General features: G+C 42.1%; 1 long non-coding RNA gene and 1 pseudogene across 2 annotated transcripts in view; one reads left to right on the top strand and one right to left on the bottom strand.

Moving 5' to 3' along the window:
• Positions 1 to 5,434: 5,434 nt before the first annotated feature.
• On the bottom strand, positions 5,435 to 17,897 carry LOC146196965 (neprilysin-1-like; annotated as a pseudogene). The gene is made up of 6 exons (XR_014705711.1): positions 17,874 to 17,897; positions 12,705 to 12,944; positions 10,423 to 10,556; positions 8,168 to 8,389; positions 5,634 to 5,732; positions 5,435 to 5,542 (listed from the first exon to the last, which is right to left on the bottom strand). The product of XR_014705711.1 is annotated as a neprilysin-1-like (transcript).
• A 28-nt stretch (positions 17,898 to 17,925) lies between these two features.
• Positions 17,926 to 21,834, top strand: part of LOC146196964 (uncharacterized) — a 31,606-nt gene continuing 27,697 nt past the window's right edge. Inside the window, exon 1 of the long non-coding RNA XR_014705710.1 lies at positions 17,926 to 18,241. This is a non-coding gene — a long non-coding RNA (uncharacterized LOC146196964). The remainder of the gene's footprint in view (positions 18,242 to 21,834) is intronic.

The following is a 21,834-nucleotide window of genomic DNA, read 5'->3' as shown; positions in this document are numbered from 1 at the left end:
TGTAACGGGGCGAGGGGTTACAGAGCTTAGAGACAAAGCACTAGGGTCGCATTTTTGTAGAAAGACTGTACCTGAGTGAAGCCAAATTCAAGCGTGAAAGAATGGAAAGCAAAGCTGGAAACGAAAGGAATACATCAGCAAGTAACGAGGACATTAGCTGCAAACATCTAAAAGCGGAGTTTTATAAATGGGCGCCTTACACATTCTGAACGGAGTTGGTCCACACCATTTTTATTTTGAAACGTGCTATCGAAAACATTTTAATTTCTGAAACACTCTCGTAGCGCTTTCGAAAAATACCGTTACAAACTAAAATTATTGACCCGAATGAGCACGAACAGGCTGCGCGAGCCTATTCCGAGAACTTGGTGTCTACATTTAGGAGCGAGGATTTTTGGTTCCCTCGGCTCATTAGCTTCAAGCTGCCAGTGCTGTTGTTCGAAATGTGCACTTTTCCTCTTGCTAATAAACTTGCCAGATTGTCAGGAAGCAGCATACCGATACCTCACGGCGATTTAAAAAAAATGTGGTAGTAGTGTTACTTAGTTAGAACCAAGTATACATGTGAAAACAGGTGTTTAGCTTTGTGGCCTCATGATTTTGCTCTGTGTTTAGAAGTTGATGAAGATTCCAATATGTGATGCACAGCGCGGAAGAGTGGCTATAAAACACTCAAAGAAACCGGCTGCGGCGCTAGATATATATGGGTATACCGTTAACTACAAAAAAAAAAAGAAAAAGAAAAACGAAATGGCGATATAGTATACTGGTTTCGTACTCACTTTCCCCGAGAAATTCCAGGATTCGAATCGGCTCCACTTCAACGTTTCTTTTTTCTTTCGTTGGACTGTCACTATACTAAGCTGACAACTTCCCGTACAAACGAAGCACCGTATCCGTGGGCTGGTTAGACCGCTTAAAGTGTAGTGCTATCGCACTAAACAACAAGCTGCCTACCTCTTCATCGTAGTTGTAGTTCGTGTCCGTATGACCCAGCTTTCGACAAACAGGACTGCGTTCGTAGTATTCCACAAGCGTTGCTTTCGGACACGCCAAACCTCCGCTGGGGGAGCCGAGGCTGATATCTACGAAAAGATCGAACATTGCCGTTACATCATTTACAACCAGGACGAGCATGTTTCGAGAGCTTCCAGCAAGCACGTGCAATTTTGTATTTACTGTTTCCCGTTGGAAAGCTCTGTGGAAGCTATCGTTCATACCCCAGTTATACAGGAAAATGTTCAAGCTTAACTTCTACCCAGATACTTTGATTATCCGTTAGAAACAGAGGGGATTTAATGCTTACCTTTCTGCTTACCTGCTTACCTTTGGCTTACCTTCTGTTTTGAAAAGTCTCCCCATTTCACGAACTATCATCAGCCCAGCAGCTCCGTAGTTGATTGCTCTGTTTAAAGATATCATTCTTATGTTTATGAACATAAGGCAATTGACAATTGAGGTTCCTCTGTTCATAGTCGGTTACTTACATGGGGAGCTCCACAGAATACAGTGGTGGTTGGAGAACCGCTGCTGGAAAATCTGCGCGTAAAATAGCACGTTTATTGATAGCGACTCACTGCTCGGACACGAATTTTTGCACGTATTTTGTGATCCATAGAAAAATATTTAGAGCACGGCCGTGAAGCACTCACAGATTGAGTTAGATGATCGGTCATATCCGTACGTAACATCAAGTGGCGTCCACCTGGGTTGGGAAATACCACTGGTGTTACGAGAGCAACGAGACTTGCGAAACGCCATTATGAACACGAAGCATCTTTAGCACTTCCGTGTTTGTATTTTGGTTATGCCTTAAGCAATTTATGTCCTTTTCTATAAGCATACTTGTTTGTCCCTAATTATTTACTTAACTGGCTTTGTTACAACACATAGTAAAAGCATATTTAAACCCCTGCCAGTGATGATCGCTTTGCCCAGACGAAGACAAGTCCATTTGTCGAAACGTTGGCTAGACCTGCGAACTGAGGCGTACCCCATTTATCCTTGTTCAGTGCTACTTCATAACGCATAGTATGGTCACGCTCCAGTAATGGATGTAACGCATAGAACCTTATGGAACAATGAAATTCGTATGCTTGATTGGCATCGAGGACAAGAGGAAAACCTACATGCTTAATGTATAGTAAGGCAAACAATTGTTGTTATGCGAAAACAGCGACCTCAGGGACCAAGATATCACGGGGAGAGCGCTTAGCAGCCCTTAAGAGGAAATGTGAGAGGATCTTGGTTATCATCTGAGTTCTTAGTTTTGTTTTGTTTTGTTTTTTTTTTTTCCTGTTCGCGCCAGTTTCGTCGCTGAATTCGTCGGCAGACTAACCGACACTCGTCGATAGTTATGGTAGAAGGTAAAAGTCTTGGAGAAGTCGCGGGCACATTTTTGAATTTGATTTCCGATTGCGGTGCTTTGTGGTTTACTACTCACGGTAACGCGCCCTCTATGACGACATTACTGTCGAGCCGGGGAATTTCATCTCTCACTGCAGCGGCGTTTTGGTGTAACGGGATATCGTATGAACACATAATGAAGAAAAAGTATTCTTTCTCCAATTTTTTCTATGATGTGTTATTTAAATTAAGATACGTCCTGTGAAAGGGACTGTAGGCTCATGGAATAAGTACCAGTGTATAAATTCACGAACGTACTCCTCCATTGCTGAACTGGTTGTTTTCAGTGTCTTGACAGAGTTTTCGAAAGCAGCCACCCTGTAGTCTTCGTAGACTCGAACGAAAGGCGATCGGTTCGTGAATCTGCGCACCTGTGCATTCCAAAGCGTGACTTTAGTGCACAGTTAAAACATCGGACACACAAACTGAACATAATAAAGTGTCCTTCAAAACTAAAAACAATTGCCTTTCTCGTGAAATATGAAAAACGTAGACCCAATTTCAGAAAGCCTTGTAGCAACGCCTTCTGTTAAACCATATTCATTACATCGATGCTGGGAAAGATTCACGCAGCAAGGCTGCGAGAACACATCAAGCAAGTTACATTTTTCTTCGTTCCTAAACCTCCCTCTCCAAGTTTCAGTTCGACATATTGCCCCCATGCCGTCCTTTGGGCTGTATGAGAACAGAAACGTAATTTGCAAATGTTGCCATAGATAAATTTGAGAACGTGTGGCGCAAACATCTGCACATCAATAATGTGTTTTATTGTTGAATTATGTTTTTATGAACATTTTCACAACTTAAGTTAGCTGTGACCAACAACAACAGACCATCAAAAGGAAAGAACGGACCAAGGGTTAAAACCCTCCTCCTAGGCGCGATATTTATGAAACTCTAGGACGCCCGGGCTTCGATTCCTGGTGTCGCCCGGTACCAGCGGTTTTTCGCTCTGTATACAAGATTTCCCATAACACTGTGCACGACTCGTCCGGTGTGAAATGGTTACAAAGTATGCCTGAATCGGCGTTTTGTACACCAAACATTACGTACTATGGCAATATTTGGTAACGGTCTGTTCATAATCTTAAAAAAAAAAAAAAAAAAAAAAATTAACCATCATTGTCATATGTAAGAACCGCGTGAGGTAACGCAGGCTTTTGCTGACATAACAGCGGAAAACGGAGCTGAATGTGAAAACTCAGCTTTTCTACCGCCTCTGAGAGCAGACGAACTGGGGAGCATAATCAGCACAATGACACTTGGTAAAATCTGCCTGTATAGACAGCGTAAGATTATGTGATATTCGTGTGACTTTTCCCTTTTTTTCAGGATTTACTTCTATTTGTAATAAATTAAACGTTTAGCGGAGGAATAATACTTCCGAAGCTAAAAATTATTTTAATTAGGTCAATCTGCAATAAGTATAAAAAAGGTAAGGTTAATAAGTAGAGGCATATAGGAATTGTCCTTGTGCTACCACACATCATGAAAAAACATTTCCATGCATTACAAGTTTTTGCGCAAAAAACTTCTTATTCTTCAATAACTAATATGAATTTAAGAAAGGCTACAGTACTACCACTTGCTCGATGATTTCTGCGATTTATGGTACTCAAAAATAGACGAAAATGAAATCGCTTTGACCTCATTTTTGGACGTCACTGAGACATTTGAAATAATACACCGAGTAAGTTGATGTTTAAACTTGAACGAATGCGATTTCGTGGGCCTTTCAATTAATTTCTACGCAGCTCCTTCAACAGCCGGCAGCAAGCATTAAAAATAGATGGAAAATACAGTGAGTTACAGACAACCACGTAGGGAGTCCGCAAGGGTCATCTTTGGGACCATTGTTATTTAATTTGTATGTCAGTGACATAGGGATGGGGAAGTTAAGTTAAACAATTTTTCAGTTTTGCTTACGACACCGCATTTGCCTTGACACACCCACAACTAGAGGTAGCAGTTAAAAGGGTGCTTGGACAATTTTATATTTGTTATTAGTTCAAAAATAAAACTAATAAGCTTTCACAATGCACACAAAAGAATGAATTTGTCAAGACTCTTAGTAATGCAGCATACAAAAAGATGCAGGAACTGCTCATGTGTCCACTTCCACACTCTACATCGGTTAAATATTTGGGAATTGAGTTCGATAATATGGTCTTTGCTGCAAAGATGTTGAAGTGGTATGTAAAAGGCTAAGGTCTGCGTCCGCGTAGCTATCTCATATAAGATCATGTACGACTGTCAAGCTAAGGCAAACTATTTATAAAGCAATAGGTAAACTAGAGTGAAGATACGGAATAACTCTGTTTGGTTATGGCTCTTAAACTCTGAAGAAACAAATTAACAGGCTAATAATAAAACGCACAGAAAACATTGGTTTTGGTTGGCTGCAGCCTTACACTATTGGAGTGCTCGTCTAAATATCTTGGATATTATAAATGTTGAACAGCTACGAGACTATGCAATATATTTTAAAGATATTTACGAACCTATTTCCGAAAAAATAAACAGAAAAGTAAATTCGACTTAAGGAAGCACGACCATTTCTCTGTACCACGTATTTTCATAAAATATGAAAAGAAATGCCAACAGTATTATATCCCTTCATTGTTTAATCACCTAAGTGAAGATGCGCTTAAAATAAACTCTCAAAAAGATAGGTTAAAGTTGAAATAAAAAAGAGTGCAAGAGTGTTTCGAAATTTTTAATACCCAGACTTCGACGTGTTCAAAAGAATTCACTTGTCGGTTTTGTTATTATCTTTCAATGTTTGTATGTTTTTCGTATGGTTCACTGTATACAAATATGGTTATATTTTCAATGCAAATAGTTTTCTGACCATATCTGCAAATATATGTTATGTATCAAGTTTCATGTGTGTTCGTAGTAAGGTGGTCCACTGGCTGCCTGCGCCGCACTCAAGCAGAATTGTTCTTAAGCGGCGCAGAGTATAACTTCTACGAATGAAACCGGAAATAAGATATTTTATTTGATTTTATTTTATTTTAATAAATATTCAGCTCAGCGCTGTTGGTTTGATACTTACGCTCCTGAAGCGTCTTGCCAGAGCTCCTTTGTCATCCATCCAATCAGGGTAGCCTACCTTCGTATCCATTTGTTTAACCTATGACACACGAACCCAGTTTATAGAATTCAATTAAAATCTGTCGAACGTTGTCGTATGGACATCACAGAATGAGTGGCTGATTACACACCAATTTTAAAGCCTTTCTCCAAGCTTCATTCGTTTGCCACCTTGAGTTATTCAGCCACAGTTCAAGCTCCTTTCGTATCAAAGTCGTCATAAGGTGAACCTGCGTCAGTGTACAAGAGCGATAATTGTGAACCGTTAACAAGAATTTTCTTGTGCCTAATGTTCTGCCGCCTTGTTTGATCTCTAGTAACACAGAGATTTCAGCTAGTTGGTTCATCTTCGATATTTTACCGGCGCGGCGACAGGGGTGAGGCTTGTCTTGTCGTCTCTTCTTCTTCCTCGTCCCCTGTCGCCGCGCCGGTAAAATATCGAATTGTTTGATCTCCAACCAGGCGTCATGCTACTTATCTTTGCCGTTGTATTCTGGCCCTTTGTAATCAGGGAGTAGCTGCCCAACAGCGTGCGCCTTAACGGAGTCTTATGGCTACAAAATAAATCCGTACAACTTTCATGAAAACTCGCAATAGAAGAAAAGATTATCCTTTTGACTGTGTCGAACCAGCAACCACAGCCTGTCCAGGCAAGTTGCTCTGCCGATTGTGCCAACCAACTCTGCTGTTTGGTCACAACACGGTATCGAATTCAATAAGAATGTGGGAACGGTGTTGGTGGATTGTGCATTCGTGCACTTTATTTCTCCACGTTGAGTTCTTTGCAGAGCATGGCACACATGTTTTAATAGTAACTGGTTTGATTTGTTGCTCTTAGACGACAAGATATCTGTTAGTTGTAGTTCAAAAAGTATGTAATTCAGGAATTTTCCTAACGTGTAGATATAAAAGGTATAAAATATTCCTAGAAGTTAAACGAAGCAAGATGCGAAAGCCATAACTTTCTTGCTCATATGCTGACGAAACGTGTTTTCGCGAATATTTTATCCCTCTCTTTGCTCTTTTAATTTCTGCATTGATATGTGTACGAAATATATTTCGCGTTTTATTTGTTAACAAAACAAGCCTATGCACTTTACTAACCACATGACATTGTGTCTCCCCATTCCCCTCTTCCGCACAGCTTAAGTGCGAGAACGTTAGCAAGGATAAGCAACTGGAAATGACACGGAATTTTTACTTGTGATCTGAATGGAAACGAACAGTTTTAAATAGCGTACACAAATCTAACTATGCGAATATTGACGCACGGTGGAAACCAGGACGAGGACAAGAGACAAGCCCAACAATATATCGCTCGTACGAGCTTTTTATCTGGTTGACTTTCGCCCATAAACAATTAAACTCGACGGTGGCGATAATGAAAAAAAGTTCTGTGCGGTAGTCATCAAAAAAGAATGCCAGGCACTGTTGGCCATGCGGGATTTAACGCTGACATGGATACATCCAGATAATAAGGGAAGGCAACTGCTACAGCTTAGTACACTGTAGAAGCAGTAACGCGTGATGGCGATTATGCGGGATAAATTTGCATACAAATTGCCCCGCAAAGAATGCGATAAAACTATGTCCGACTGTCGGTGAGCGTGAAGAAGTCGAGAGAACAAAGCATCGCGGAAATATGTACGCACCCCTTTCCGTACCAAATGCACTCCAATCAAGCCGTACATTATAGCTAGGTGTATTTTCCATTTTGAAAAAGATACCCTAGATGATTACCATGGTGGTGAAAGAGGTAAGGAAACTGGTTTCGTGGCTGCTAATTTCCCATAAGCACTGCGACACTTCGCCTGAAAGGGACAGGTTCCACATGAAGCAAGACTCATTGCATTGAATAGTATTGCATTCCAGTATTGCAGGCTCACTGCATATTAGTAGGCTTCTCAGAGTAACGCTGTAAACTTTCAGCTAAATTCCCCAACGAAAAATGCGGTTGTGCTCCTAACAATTTCAAAATGATTGAGGAAATGCAGGTACGTTATAACGTGTGTGAAAGAGGTAACGCCAGTCAAACCGCAATCACCACTGCTTCTCTTTGTAAAAATGTGCCTGACGTAAGTACTGCGGCCAAACATATAGCAGGGCAAGCATACCTTGGAAAGAATTCCCGCACCGCCAGGACACGCTGACACGCGGCGCTGTCAGACCACATGTCTCCACATTTGTGCATGCCTTGCTGCACTACATAAAGATCTATGTTATTTTAAAAAACTCCTTCTGATCGGTTAACCATGATAAGGAAGCTTAGCAATTTTGAGGGTTTAATTATTTCATGATGATATGTGTTCGTTTCAACTGAAATAGGGACGAGAAAACTATACGTGCTTTATACAATTGCGCTTGATCCCAACTGTGAATCTACTGTACGGTTAGCTTTAAAGCGTCTTTCTGTATATGGCTTGGCCCTCCTTCGTATATTAAAATTGCAGCTTCTTTTCCGGTTAAGTATTACGTACGATATGGCCACCCGACCACGCGACATAAATTACAGAGTCATGCACTGAATATTTTGAAACTTATATAAGCGAATACAAATTCATTGAAACCGCCGCTTTAACAAAAATTAAGTGGTAACACAAGGCAGTTCAATTCGGTAGCCACAAGCTGAAACGTTTATGAAGTTCCGGAAATTTACCGAACTCACGTCTTTCTTCGCTTCCGGAGAGAATTTCTTTTCAACATAAAGTTGGCTGACTAAAGTCTGCATTGCGCCTCCACCGGCTATGGCTTCCGTGCAGATCTCGTGTTTGCCTTTCAGCTGGAATCCGTAGTTGCTCATGAACTTTTCATGGTGGTCCTTAGTGGGCTCACAAATCGGGACATTGCAGCTACAATCTTCCAGCCCGCATAATTTCGTACTTGGTTTCTGCAGGAAAGACGTGATCCAGTGAGCACGCATATATTAATATTTAGCAGTTTTCTAGGATACCTAATTGTTCCTGAAGCATTTCAAGGCCATATGAAAACAAAATAACCCGCAACTGTAAAATGAAAGTGTTCAGAGCTCGTGAAGAAACGAAACCTAACCACAAGTAGAGAATGTGAGCATTGTCTTTTTCATGCTACTGATGAGAACTACAGAATAACCCGCAACAGTGAGGCTAAATGTACAGACCTCGTGACGAAACGACACCTCCTTACTAGTCTCAAGTAGCGAAAGTGAGCAGTTTTTTTTTACCATGCTGCTAAAGAACTTCATGGTATTATCGTATAGTAGGTGAATTCCAAACAGGCTTTGAGCAGCGGCTCCTTCTATTGATATCTCTAAGATTATAATGAAAGGGGGTAGAAACGAGATGAAAATACGAAACTATGCGCATTAGTACTTGCGTGCGGGCTAGTTGGTTAGATGAGCCTGAAGAATTCTGGGGCTGCATAGTAACTTGCAAGCACAAACACACACAAGAGATTAAAGCCAGATGTTCACACTGGTGTAGCGCACATGACGAACTGCTTTGAAAAGCGAGCTTATTGAAGCGTTTAAGATTATTTGGGGTCAAGAAGGGGAAGTCGTGAGTAACCCGTCTGTGGCGCTCAGCAAGAAAGAATTGCTACTGCTTGATATGGACACTGGGACAAAAAGATATAAGCAATTTGCCATTATTTTCGTTTTATTTGTTCCTTTAGAATTTTTTTCTTTTCATTTTTTCCTGAATTTTTTTCAGGTTTCTTCTGCTTCATATTGTACCCTTCAGTGTTTTTTGTCATGTTTCCTTGTTCTTCTTCGTATCGCAAATAATAGCCAGTTGGTAGTGTGCGCTTCACCGGTGTGAACGTCTTGCTGTCATCTCTTGTGCGTGTTTGTGTTTTTGAGTGACTATGCAGAGCTAGAATTCATCATGTTAAACTATGCACATAATTGCGAATGGTACAGGGTTATTATGAGGCATTTCATTCTGTCCTAAACGAGTGAGAGGTAAAAACGCTAACATATTGTCCATAGCTACAAAATTGCTGTCAGATTTTTTTTTCCTGCCGTAGCAAGTAAAAGGGATCCCTGCACCGGACTCTACTCTCTACTCTCAGCGTCGGCAACGTGCCTCGTATTGCACGTTTTGATAGTGCGACTATAAGAGTGCAAAAGAAAAATTTCTCCGCCGTTCCACGCGTGCTTTATTTCCACCGTGGGGATCCAACCTTTCCGGTGGTCTAACCTACCGTGAGGAGGTGGCGTTGAGAAGAGTCCGCGTGGGTGCTGCGTTTACAGTTCAGTTCAGTTCAGGCGTTCAGTCGTATCCGACTCTTCGTGACCCTATAGACCATATCACGCCACGCTTTCCGGTCTCTCACTATCTTCCTAACATCACATAACTTGATCTGCAGCCTTATCTTCGTCTTCATCTTCGAGGATGCCATCTAACCATCGCGTTCGCTGCCTACCCCTTCTCCGGTGACCCTCAACCTTTCCCAACATCAAATCTTTCTCCAGCGACTCCTCTTTTCTCATCAGAAGAGAGGAGTCGCGTTTACACCTCCGGTCAGATCCTCCTAGACCTCGCAGACTGCTCTCCTGATCTGCCCTCTGCGCAGCTCCCGCTAAGGAGGCAACACTTCATCATTTCCTAACAACTTGTCCAGGAATTTACGCGGTCCGCAGGTTACAACTTCGAAGCCAAGTTTATCACCCTACTCAGCCACCTGATACAAGAGTACCGACACATGGAACCCACCGCCGAGAGTTCTTGGCATTTATAGGAGCCGCAGGCATGTATTATTAAATTTAGATTCCTTATGCCGAAGGGCATATTTGCGCAATCAAAAAAAAAAAAAAAAGGACTATGATAGCGATGAAAGGGGCTATATAGGGACTTAATTTTTAATCGAATTGCAATTGCACATCATAATTAGCACTGATTTGTGAAATGCTACAGAATGATGTTAAATGAGACGCCACTTTACTTGGGTGTGTCTTGCAGCAAGCCAAACAGGTTTTCAACGTCACTTGGTTCGGCAATGCAAACGAGTATGTCGTCTTGAATTTTTATTCCTCTTTTTCTGAGAAATACCTCGAGGGAATCTGTCACGTAAGACACCTGCAAAAAAAAAAAAAAAAAAAGAAAGGAACAGATATATTGTGTGAAAGCACCTTGTTCCATTCTTAGTGGTTATTTATTTACATGCAGCATGTAAGAGCCACAGTGTTGTGTGCTGATAATTAGGCATGTCTTGTAGATGCATTTCCTAAGAGAAACTGCCAGGCCAACTGACCTCATCGCCAAACCTCAATTATTCCAAGCAGCTTCTTCAACGCTGTATCGAACCGTTCATGATGCCATTGAAACTCGGAGTTCATAACCGCTTCCAAGAAGCGTCCATGTTGCGCCCTCGCCTAGCCAGAATAGCAAAAGCAAATATAGCTCTTTCGCATCGTACCGGAAGAGGGCACTACATGTTCGTTAATTTAATTTTGTTCAAAATTTTAGGCGGGAGCAGACTTCACCGCGTTACCGCTTACGAGTAAGTTGTGTTTCTTTTAGCCATGTGAGATTACTGAACGTTCTAATCAAGCTGAATGTAAATATCGGAAACAATTCTTTAACACGTCATGCTGGATGAATGTGCAACACATGCGACCTCCACGGTTCTAAACTAACGATGTCGTTTACAGGCAGATGTAAACGAATGATGAAAGTAACCTAAAAAACTGAGAAACGTAAGAATACGAACAGAGGAGTCCACTATCTGCAAATGTAGCGCTCTCAGATTAGAGATGGCATTTAAAACAGAAGCTTAAGGAGATTCAATGCCCTCTCTATTTTGCCCTTTTTTTTTTTATATCTGTCTCTTGTCGAATGGTTCGTAAGCAAGTTGCATCTCGTACAATATCCGTAACAGCCGCATATCGGTGATATTGTAACCACGACAACGGTTCCCTAGCAGCTCAGGGTGAATGGGCTTTAAAAGCCATGCGACATTAATAAATACAATGTGGATATAATCCAACCACGAAACAAAAGGTTATGAATCGATTCAGAGCTTGTTCTACGAAGGAAAAAATGCTTAAATCTTTGGAGGCACCTCAGATGCTCTTGAGATCGAGGCCGGTTAGATTCATAGACCAACGCTGTATTTGGAATAATTGGCCCGCCTGGGCCCCCAGAAGCCTGGGAGCGATGATATCAAGATTAAACTTTTGATGTCAAAACAGCACTCTTACAGAAGGTGCGGTTGTAGCGTGTGCTACAGTGATGAAGGGAATGAATAGATTGAAAATCATCTTTATCAGTAGATTGTGTGCATTGTCACAGGCTGTTATACGAAAAGTTTCTTGAGAGCAGCAATAACATCGGCGGTAAGAATCGTACTGCGCCTGAATATTCAAATAGAAACGAATGTTAGAAATACCGATTGCAAAATATCAAAATTTTGCAATAGTCGGATGAAAAACGTATTTAGTCGCTATTCCAAATAAAAAGTATCCGCTGAGTGCTAATTTTACGCAGCTATTGGGTAGCGCCTCCATTGGAATTGAAGAAATATAAGGATATCCTTACTTTTGGGTATTTTTTTTCTCAACTCCCTCTGGTGTCCTGTGGATGGCACATTTGCTGCCAGCACTGCGTTCAACATCTGCCAACTGCAGAACAGACAAAGCAAATAATTTCAATCACGGAACAGGGTAAAATTGTGTTCTCTTACTCAACGACATTGCTTCTCTACCCCCTAGAATAGTTGGTTCTCTGGTTGAATTTTGCTGTTGCGTGCACAAAAATCCCCCCCCCCCCTCCTCCTCCTCCTCCTTAAGGCCTTTGTTTTTAGTTTGGCTCTGACGGAGTCGCTAGTCGCTAACCGTGGCCGGTGGTCTCCCGGGAGAGAAGTCAGTCATACCAAGTACGCGAAAACGACTTTAGGTAAGAAGGAAGACGTGCTATTGTTTTAAAATTGCTCGAACTTCTAACTAAAACTGCGGTATGTAAACTATTTCAGATGCCTGAATTAACAGTGTACCAACTTCCCAGTCAGTTTTATTTATTTTCTTTCGATTTTCCATCATGGCGTTTGTCGCGTGGAAACACTATGCCGGAACGTAATTACCGCTTCTGAAACCCGCATTTGTTTTAAAGCTGAGCACGTCAACTTCAGCAATATGCAAGTGCACCATAGACAATACCTAATGTCGAAACGTTGAACAGCACCAAAAAAAGAAAAGTCTGCAACATGAAGAGGCAATCCAATCTCACCTTAGCGAGTTTTGCTTCAAATCTCACAATTTTCTTTGCTGCGTTAGTCGCTTGAGAGTGCGATAAGTTCTTCATGAATTTGATTGCTTCGAGTACGTATAATTCGTAGCGCTCAGCAATGCCCATTTCCGCGCTCCATTTCGGCCCCGCCGCCTTATCGTCTTCTTGGCTGTATAGAGACGTGATTGGTATCGTTGCCCTGACTCCGCCGTACACAACAGGGAAAGATGGTGTGCCAACCTGCATGCATAGCAAGGTAATAGACTAATAATGTTTACGAAGTGCTAATGACAACCACTTCAGTCCATTCTCCCGTGGAAACCACACTATACCCGGTGTACTTAACGAAGGTATTCCCCTAATTAAAGAAAACGCAGCTCAAAACAAGGCGGTGTGCAAGTAAGCACTCGCGCACAGTATTGCGCCCCGTCTTGTTTTTCCTGTGTCACGTCTTGCTTTGTACGGAGTTTTCTTAAATATGACGCTTCGCCAACTGACCCAGTAACCTACACTAACAATGTTCCCCGAACGTTAATAGTTACCCTACTAGCCGCTAAGGATTTCATTATTTGGTCCAGGAAAAGGGATTCAATGCAGAGACCGTTTTGAAAATTAGCTTACTGAAATATTTCCGCCCCACGGCACCCTCCACATAAGATAACACGCACAATACAAAGGCTACCTTGGAATAGCACTGCAGCTTCAGTGCCCTAAAACTTCGTCTCAGAGAACGAAATCCGCACTTATCTAGACCGCTCTGCCTGAGGGGGCTTTGCGTATGCATTCAACGAGAGATAGGCGGCAGCGGCTGTCATTTTGCGGATTCCTTTAAGGTAGATAATGTTGCAGACATGGTACCTTGGTGAAATCATTTCAGCCTGTTGTTTCTTTAAGTACCACCTACAAATTCTACATGGACTCTTCCTTCTTCGAGCCGGTAACTAAAAAGTTAGTTAACGTTAATTTTTAGTTACTGAACACTGGAGTGCGAAAAGGTTACTGCAGATTAGGCAAGGCGACCCCCAGCAGCGTTCAGTTGGTTTTAGTGGATTAGTACACTCCGTAGGTTTCTAAAATTTGTTTAGGTTTAGATAGGACACCTGGTTATAACACCGGAGCGCCAAAAATGTGAACGAGTTCTATTGCTCGCTCGCGTTCACTCCGATGCTAATTAATCTGTGCTTCTTGATTACGCAAATATATCTCGCCCTCTTTGCGGAGAATTCATATATACCCGCTTATTATAAGTATTACAAGAGTTTTTCAGGATAAATTAACTGTCTTTTTCAGTACGTTGATGAAATCTATAGGAAAGAAATCATATCGCTGACACAGTTCTAGATAAATTGTTCGATTGGGTCGATGAAATGCGAATCGAACTATAAGCTAGCGTCCAGACAGCACGATAGTTTATGTATTAATAAAAACCTCAAAGGCCCCATTGAAGGGGTATTACATGAGGGAGTGTGTTTGAGGGCAGAATATTGCCTCAAGTGATGAATTGAACAGTGATGGGTCTGTATGGAGCACGACGTCGGCAGGCAAGTCATTCCAGTTTATTGCTGTCTGCACGAAAAACGAATATAGATGCGCAGATGTACGGGCTTGCGAAGGATGGGTTGTCTTTCCGTGGTTCGTGCGGCGGGAGGTGCGGTATGCAGGAATGATAACAGATGCGTGCGAAACATGATAATAAAATTTATGAACTAGAAATAGTCTTGCGATGCTACGCCGGTTAGTTAAATTTGATGAAAGAGCATTGTATTTTAGTTTGGTGAAACTTTCATGATAACAATAGGCAGAGAAGATGAATCTAGCGGCGCGGTTTTGTATTGCTTCTAGCGTATTAGAAATATTAAGTTGATTATCGTCGCAAATAGCGCATACATATTCTAGTTCGGGCCGTACAAATGTTACATAGGCTAGTGATTTTAACGATGGTGGTGCTAGACGTAGTGTTCGCCGAAAATACCCCAAAACTCGATTTGCTTTTTTAGGAACTTGAGTTACGTGGTATCTCCACTTAAGATCATGTGTTAAGTGAAGGCCAAGGTGTTTATTTGTGGTTATAGCTGCAAGAGTTAGCAATTAGGTACTTAAAAGGTGGTTCAGAGGGACGCCTGTGAAAAGAAAGTAAAGAAGTTTTTTTCACCTTAAGAGACATGAGCCATTTACTGCACCAAGTTAAAATGCGATCTATGTCGGATTGAAGAATCTGGAGATCACTGTGAGTAATTATGGGTCGGTACAAAACACAGTCGTCAGCAAATAAGCGTATGTTAGAGCATATGTCAGTTGGCAGGTCGTTTATATAGATAAGAGAAAGCAGGGGCCCCAGGACTGTGCCCTGGGGTACCCCAGATATAACAGAGGAGCGAGAAGAGGAGCATTCATTAGCGAGTACAAACTGTTGCCGGTTAGTTAGATAGTTACGAAGCCAGTCAAAAATCAAGGAATTGAGATCAAGACGCGAAAGTTTCAAAAGAAGCCGCTGGTGAGGAACTTTGTCAAACGCCTTTTCGAAATCTAAGAAGAGGGCGTCGACTAGAATGTTGTGATCAAGGTTGGAATTTAGGTAATTAATAAACAGAGCTAACTGTATGTCGCAAGAAAAGCCCTTTATAATACCATGTTGGCTAGCGTGAAAGAAATGAACAGATAAAAGAAATTTTATGATGTGAGAAAAGATTACATGTTCCATTAGTTTAGACGGGACGCTAGTAATGGATATAGGACGGTAATTATGATAGGAAGATGAAGGCCCTTTTTTTTTTGGTACTGGAATGACTTTGCCCACTTTCCAGTCGTGCGGTACAATGCCTGATGAAAGTTATTGCTGAAAGATATGAGACTATAGGACACTCGTGATATGTTTTGTATTTTTACTACCTTTGCGTTAATATCATCAATACCTGCTGATGAAGTTAGTTTCAAATAATTATTTTAACAATGCCGTGGGATTCGAATGATATATCGGGCATAGCAGGAAAACCAAAGGATGGAAAAGCCGGTAAGTCCCCATCTGGTTCACGAGTAAATACAGAACTAAAGGTCAGGTTTAATACTTCAGCAACATCATGTTCCGCAACTGTAGCCATGTCATCATCATGAAGTGTTATTGGGTTGCTAGGGTTATGACTGATGCATCTGCAGAATTGACGAGGGTTTGTGCGTAGCATTGTGGGGGGCGTGGTATTAAAAAATGATGGCTTAGCTTTAAAAACATGGGCGCTAAATTGTTTTTCGGCTTTGTAATAGTTCTGCCATGTAATAGGGTTGTTATTTCGTCTGGTTGTTCGAAAGAGTCCTTTCTTATTGGTATTAAGACATTTTAATGTATTATTGAACCAAGAGGTATTAACGCGTTCGCTTACAGTAATTGTAAGGACGTATTGTTTTACGTGATTATTCATTTTATTTTTAAAACGAAGCCAGTTAGCCTGGGTCGACCTTTGCTCAAAGTCGATAAGAAACCAAGTACAGAAATTTTCAAGTTCACGGTTAATGTTCCGATAATCGCCTTTATCATAAAGAGTGAGTGTTTTAGTTACTTTCTTATCTTTTGATAGGTGGTTGAGAAACGTGGCGTGAATTATTGAATGATCACTAAGTCCAGGAAGATGTGAAAGGAATAACTGATTCTCTGGATGTGACGTTAAAATCAGATCATGTGTGCTAGATGATTGTGCACTTTGTCTTGTTGGTGAATATATTAGTTGGGTTAAGGCAAAGGTTTGACATGTGTTCACAAAATGGCACTCTGCGGAATTTGATGCGATCTCAGAAGGGCAAGACCAGCTTATCGCGGGAAAGTTAAAATCGCCTAATATAAAGACAGTAGCATACGGAATCTTCGTGGTTACAGTGTTGACAGCATCGTGAAATAGTGGAATGAACGAGGCGTCGCTGTCTGGAGCGCGGTAAATACTGCAGATTATCATGGGCGGAATGAGGCACGAGAACAGATGAACAATATTTCAAGGGTTAATCAATCTTTAAATTAAATCATTGAAGGTTACAATGGATGGCTATCTGCACGCCACCGCCTCGCTTGCCTACTCGATCGCGCGGAAAATCTCGAATCTCGGGAAAAGGGTCTGCACTTCTCTGTAATCATTTAGCCAGGTTTCAGTTAGTACGACGACATTGCATTGGGTGGTGTCTAAGAGACTTGTGAGGGCATTGCGTTTAGGAAGGAGGCTTCTTATGTTAGTATAAAGGAAAGATACAGTGTTGAAAGTCGAGTGGTGAGAGGGACTTGTGGATAGCTATGACGAGCGGGGAACTACCTGTTGCGAAGCTTGATCAAAAGTGTATGTGATGTTTCCTATGGTCAACTTTTTATGCCGGAGGGTGAATTTCTCATGTTGGCCTTTTGCAAACTTCACTAGTTTTTTTACGGACTAGGCGAGTGTTCTGGCAATAGTCTTCGGTGATGCTAACTGGTTCCTTTCAATTTCTTTGCATTAGCAAGAACTTGTTCTTTGATTTTAAAGTGAGCAAATCTTGCCACTATCGGTCTCTGTTTCACTCTGTCGAAACGCCCGAGTCGGTGCGCTCGTTTTATGTGCAGGGGTTCAACTGAGACATTGAGGTTAGTATTGCAGAAGACAATCATCAACTTTTCAGACTTCGCCCAAGTTTCACGATCAGCATCCTTTACACCAAAAAACAGAAGGTTAGGGCGGCGAGACTGATCCTCTGAGTGATCTAGTCGACGTACAATGGCCTCTATTTTAGTTGCATTATCCTGCGCCTGACACTGGACGCTATCAATCTGTTGTTGAAGGGAGCTTAAAGAAGCGCAGTCGTTTTAAATTTCCACAAGTCTAGTTTTGATTTCTTGAAATGATTTCCCATGTTCAGCCATCGGAGTACGAATCGCTTTCGTTTCCCTTAGAATGGTGTTTGACCAGCCTTGATATCGTCCAGTGCCACTAACATATCATTTTTGCTATCAACGCCTGTGCAGGTGCCGGTGCTATCGGCTCCACCGCGAGTCAAAATCCCGGGATTTTGCTCGATATCACCGCAATCGAGCAATCAAGAAAGATCAAGCAATACACGTGAGCATTCATTTGCAATGGAAATACAGCAGCGTGGGCTCGGCAGTACAACCAGACCAGCAAAACTAGTATGCTTAGCAAAAAGAGAGTAAATATGATTTACCTGCACAAAGCAAAGGTGAGGCATTTTAGGCAAGCTGGTCGACGTTGCGCTGCCGAGCCCACTGATGTTGGTAATGATTGCAGGCTGCTTTATATTCTGTGACGTCGTAGACTTAGATGGTCCAGGTGATGTGATGCGCGGAGGTGGTGCGCAATCTTCGGCTTCCGGGGGTGGTGCTGCAGCGCAAGATTGACGGACAGGTGTCGGTGGCTCCAGAGCTGGTGACGGGCTGTCTTCAAGGGCGACGGCCTTTTCCCGGAGCCATGCTTTCCAGGTGGCGAATTGTCCAACGTGATTGATGGTCGAACCGGATGGCCAGGAACAAGTGAAGACGAGAAACTGCCCAAAGCAAAGGCGAGGCATTTTAGGTAAGCTTGTCGATGTTGCGCTGCCGAGCCCACTTTCTTAAAATTTAAAATTTTCTTTAAAATTAAATTTAAAAATTTCATACGTATATGTATATTAAAGCAAAATCCAAATTGCGAGCACCAGCCATGGGTTCTCACAAGGTGCGAATTTCAGTTTTTGAGCTGGTAAAGCTGTCTAGCTAAGTTCCTAGAGTCTAGTATTGCAGTCATAAAATAGTTGGCGTAAAAAAATCTTAAATTTGATATTAGTACGCCTTCGTTCCTGTGTTTTGATATTCTAGAAACACCAATGTAACTCAAGCTTAATCCGAACGTAAAAACAACATCGTTCATCAATGCCACCCTTTCATGAACTAGCGGCAGCAACATTTGACATTATATCAAGGCAGGCAATATTTATAAACACATACTGTCATAAAGCATGATGCGTATACACTGATGTTCCAAGAACATGCCATTAAGTTGTTCGAAATTATTCGGACAAGGTCCCAGCTAAAAAAAATTTTATTGTGGAGAGATATCACGGCTCCTGAAGGTGAATGCCGACGTCAATGTTTAGCAGCTTAATGTTCCGGCCCGTTGCAGAACATATGCTGAATTCCGTTGCAAAAGCTAAAAGTGATGAACTTCTAAGCGGTTGCTTCTTTCCTGTGATAAATTAAACTACAGCCAACTGTTTTGGTGAGAATACTGCCACATGATATATTGCATTTCGGCCTGCTGCAGCTGCTTGTAACAATGCCATTAAATAAAAAAAAAAAACGTGCCAAGGAAAAGAACGCACCTGGCGTGCACACGTTGGGGAAAATAAGATACTATCATTCTTGAGATCTCAAGACGCAAGGATGTAAATATGTCACCATTTCGTCTCTTCAGTTAACTATAGTCATTTGTTGTGGAGGAGCATAACAATCACCTTGGTCTTTAATTTAAACTGGTCATAGGTTGGAACGCCGAATACCCGACGGCAAAGGAGGTAGTGTGAAGGCAAGTGCACTGCGAAAGGATAAACGATAGATTTTTTGTTTCTTTGCCATTATTCGGGCGAGGCTTTTGAGCGCGGATGACGTGCGTCTGTTTCCAGGTAACAGCGACGAGCATCTCATACGCTCGTGTCATTTACGAGTGACTCAGACGCATGGATCGCGTTTACATAGCCGTTGATGTTGCTGAGCAGTAGGGATTCTCAAATATACACTAAAAAGTCTGCCGTTCAAGAGGTCAAGAGTAGTTCCTGAACGATTAAGTGCCACACCCATGTGGTAAACATAGAAGTCATGACTGACGCTCACAATAAAGATGACCGGAAACGTAGCCGCGAGCGCAGCACAATTTTCCCAAAGCTGACATTGGCAAGAATTTCCTCGTCAGCGAGCAGTCTTAGTCATCATCATCATCATCATCATCATTAGCCTGATTATACCCACTGCAAGGCGAAGGATTCTCCCATATTTCTCCACTTAACCCGGTTCTGTGCTAGCTGCATCCACTTGACCCCTGCGAACTTCTTAATCTCATCCGCCCACCTAACTTTCTGCCGCCCCTTGATACGCTTTCCTTCCTTGGAATCCAGTTTATTACCCTCAGCGACCATCGGTTATCCTCTCTTCGCACTACATGTCTTGCCCATGTCCATTTCTTCTTCTTAATTTCTACTAGAATGTCGGTAACTTGAGTTATTTCTCTGACCCACTCTGCACGCTTTCTATCTCTTAATGTTACCCCTACCATTTTTCGTTCCATAGCCCTCTGGGTTGTCCTCAACTTAAGTAGAACTCTCTTGGTTAGCCTCCACGTTTCAGCCCCATAGGCGAGTACAGGCAAGATGCAACTGTTGTATACTTTCCTTTTGAGCGATACCGGTAAGCTAGTAGTCATAATCTGCGAGTGCTTGCCAAATGCGCTCCATCCCAATCGTATTCTTCTTGTTATTTCCTTTTCGTGGTCCGGATCTGCGGTTACTACCTGTCCTAAGTAGACATATTCGCCTGCTACTTCCAGTATTTCGCTACCTAATGTAAACTGCTGTTCCTTCCCGAGGCTGTTGAACATTACCTTAGTCTTCTGCATATTGATTTTCAAGCCTACCTTTCTACTTTTCCTGTCTAGGTCATCAATCATTATTTGCAGTTCATCCCCCGAGTTGATTAGCAAGGCAATGTCATCAGCAAATCGCAGATTACTGAGGTATTCTCCATCTACCCTTATCCCTAACTGCTCCCATTCCAAGTCTCTGAATACTTCCTCTAAACAAGCTATGAATAGTACTGGGGAGATTGTGTCTCCTTGCCTAACACCTTTCTTTATGGGAATTTTGTTACTTTCTTTATGCAGAACTATGGTTGCTGTGCAGCCACTATATATATCTTCCAGCACTTTCACGTACGGCTCGTCTACCCCCTGATTTCGCAATGCCTGCATCACCGCCGAGGTCTCAACTGAGTCAAATGCTTTTTCGTAATCAATGAATGCTATGTATAAGGCCTGGAGATATTCCGAGCATTTTTCTATCACCTGATTGATGGTATGGATATGATCGATAGTAGAGTACCGTTTCCGAAACCCTGCTTGATCCTTAGCTTGATTGCAGTCTAAGGTTGTCCTGATTCTATTAGCGATTACCTTAGTAAATACCTTATACGTAACAGACAGTAAGCTGATTGGTCTGTAATTTTTAAGGTCCTTAGAGTCCCCTTTCTTGTGAATGAGGATAATGTTTGCATTTTTCCATGGTTCCGGTACCGTCGATGACACCAGGCACTGCGTATACAAGGTGGACAGTTTTTCTAGCACGATATCCCCCCCGTCCTTCAGCAAATCTGTAGTTATCTGATCCTCTCCAGCTGATTTCCCCCTTTTCATAGTTTCTAGTGCTTTCTTGACCTCGTCCTTCGTCACTGGTGGAACGTCTGACTGTTTTTCCCTACCGCCAATCTCATTACGGGCGTGACTACTTTGGCTACTGTAGAGATCTGTATAGAACTCTTCGGCTACTTTGACTATCTTTTCCATATTAGTGATGACGTTGCCCGCCTTGTCCCTTATCGCATACATCTGGTTTTTGCCTATGCCCAATTTCTTCTTTACCGCTTTAAGGCTTCCCCCGTTCTTTACAGCATGCTCAATTTTCTCCATGTTATACTTCCTTATATCGGCCACCTTGCGCTTATTGATTAGCTTTGATATCTCGGCCAATTCGATCTTGTCTGTTGGATTGGAAGCTTTCATACTCTGGCGTTTCTTAATCAAATCTTTCGTCTCCTTAGACAGCTTGCCGGTATCCTCTCTCACTATCCTACCGCCTACTTCTAACGCGCACTCAGTAATGATATCTCTGAAATTATTGTTCCTTGCCTCTAGGGTAATGTCGCCATCCTCAGTTAGAGCTGAAAACCTATTCTGTAGCGAGATCCTGAGCTCTTCTGCCCTCCCCCTCACCTCTAATTCGTTGATGGGTTTCTTTCTTACTAATCTGTTGCGTTCCTACTTCAGATTTAGGCTAATTCGGGACCTCACCATCTTGTGGTCACTGCATCGCACTTTCCCGATTACCTCTACATCTTGCATAATGGCGGGGGTTGAACACATTACGA

Source organism: Amblyomma maculatum, chromosome 3, assembly GCF_055883805.1.
Source record: "Amblyomma maculatum isolate TAMU_Amacu chromosome 3, ASM5588380v1, whole genome shotgun sequence".
NCBI classification, from domain to species: Eukaryota; Metazoa; Arthropoda; class Arachnida; order Ixodida; family Ixodidae; genus Amblyomma; species Amblyomma maculatum.
This window is presented reverse-complemented; position numbering and strand designations above follow the sequence as displayed.